Below are 2,295 nucleotides of genomic sequence, written 5' to 3' on the forward strand. Positions count from 1 at the left end.
ACAGAGAAGGCAAAACGCCCTCCCCTCCATCACTCACATTTTGCATTTTCATGCTGCTCCTGAAATCTGTGTTCAGGTTTTATCCTGACAGATGCAGAGTCCTCGCTGGTGGTGAGCGCAGGAGGCTGGAGTTAGCAAACTTGGGCTCTGTTCCCAACCCTGCTGTGGATATGCTGCGTGGCCTCTGGCAAGCTTGTTAACCTCTGTATCTCAGGTTACTGTGTTCTTCTCCCTCAAGTGCTGTGCCGTGGGGTGCAGGGCTGAACGCTGCTGCCTCTCGAGTGCTGGGGGGGAACGTAGAAGGTGGTAGAAGGTCGCTTGCCGCAGAGTGCCCCTGGGTTCTGGTGATGAGGGATGGTCTCAGACCTCTTTGCCACGGACACCTGACTGCTGCCAGATTTGGGACTGGGGATGAGATGAGTCAGTGCTCCAGACTGGGCTGCTGGAGATGAAGGGGTTTCATGGAGTTGAGCTGCCTTGGAGGAAGGACACAGCATGGAACAAATCAGTGAGCCAAGCCATGAAAATATCCATCGGCCTTAGCCCTCACGCCCCAGCGCTGCTGTAGAAAGAGATTGTGGCTGTCATTAGCCAGAGAGCAGAGGCTGGCCCAAGTCCCTCCACTCCCTCCTTTCAAATCAACGATAACTGTGATAGGATTGTAATTTCTGGCCACACTCTGAGCAATCGTGGTCCTCACCTCCCCCTTTTCTGCACCCCTTGCCCCCACACTGCATGCCTGCTGGCCGCAGCAACCCCAGTCTCACTGCTAGGGACAAAAAATAGAATTTTAATTAACAATCTCTGTTTTCTCCAGCCTTCTACCCACCCCTCCAGCCCTGCGACCCTGCCAGCCTTTGCAGATGGCTCTTCCAGGCCTGGATGTGCCCTGGCAGATCTGGACCAGGCTGGCTGCGTGCCCTGGGCTGCAGCAGGGACACGGAGGGAGCCAGCGTGTCCCCAGGAAGAAGGGGTGCATGTGAGTCTCAGGGGATCTAGTCCAGGCCCTCTGTAGGAATGGATTTTGGAGTTGTCACGATGGTCACTGTCCCTCGCAGTTACCGACAGCGGTGTGCTCAGCGAAGGGCTGAGGTTTCGCAGCTCCTCTGTGCCTCCCCCTCCTCTTCCTCCCTTCCCAAAGGCTGAAGCCTGCTAGCACAGGGCACAGTGCACAGCTCCGTTGGGACCCACCCCTGGGTCCCAGCCCTGCCTCAGGCTGAACCTCAGCTGGAGGAGAAGGTGAGAGCAGGATCCAGGCAATGCCCTGTTTCTGCATCCCTTCACGGCAGCCCAGCACAGAGGAAAGGGCTTAGGGTAGTATTTCTGCCTCCTCCTGGTCTGCCCTGCTGTTTTGTTCTCCCAAAAGCAGTTGGCTCTCAGCTCCAAGGATTTTTCCATCTAGTCTGGCACGCCCACTGGGCACGGGAGCATGCGCCTGGCAGCAGCCTACACATATGCCAGCACTTCCATTACTTGCTGGAACAGACCTCGGTCCACTCCTAGCAGCATCCCTGCGACCTCCAGCCAGCCCCTGGAGTGGGAACATTTATTATGACCATATTGCCTCTTAATTAAAATGACTTAATTGATTTTTAATAGTTCCCCTTTGGAAAAAAACAAAGCAAACCAAATCAAATAATAACTCCATTAAAGCCATTTTGTTAGGAAGCGAAACAGCTCCAATAATCATGATGTTCTTGGCTCCTCTCAGATGGTGGGTAGCTGCCAGTCTCCAGTGAAAGAAAATAGCCTGAGATGTGACCATGGGAACTGGCAGCCAGTTGGTGGAAGGGAGTGTCCACTGGTGTCACGCCAAGACTTGGGTACCAAAGATAAATGGGACAGGCAAGCCACAGAAAAGGGATAACAAGTGATAGTGATAAAGTAATGCTAGACAACATGGTAGGTATAAAAACCCAGACGGAGAGCAAGCAGGGAAAGCACAGCCACTGAAAGTGTGCCCAGCCCTTGCTCTCTTTCCTTGACGGACCTTGCTCTTCTGGCAGCAAGGTTTGCTTTGGGGCCGGCTGCCGCACGGGTGTCTGAGGGGAGGCTCTGGGCTGGGCTGCTGCTGCCTGTGGGTCGGGCTCTGTTGAAGGGGCTGTGGCTGTGCCACCTTCGCGGGGCCCTGCCTGTTCCCCTGCTCCCTTCCCCACTGCGTCGGCTGTGCAGCGTGGCTTTGAGCTCCTCTCTCCTGCCTTAGAAGTTGGGCCCCCCCTTTTGTCTTTGGGGCTACCTCTCCAGGGGTGGGGGCAGCTGTGTCGCGGAGGTCTGAGATCACCCTTAAGCAAACCT

This window comes from Fulmarus glacialis, unplaced genomic scaffold (genome assembly GCF_000690835.1).
Source record: "Fulmarus glacialis isolate BGI_N327 unplaced genomic scaffold, ASM69083v1 scaffold17070, whole genome shotgun sequence".
In the NCBI taxonomy this organism is placed as follows: Eukaryota; Metazoa; Chordata; class Aves; order Procellariiformes; family Procellariidae; genus Fulmarus; species Fulmarus glacialis.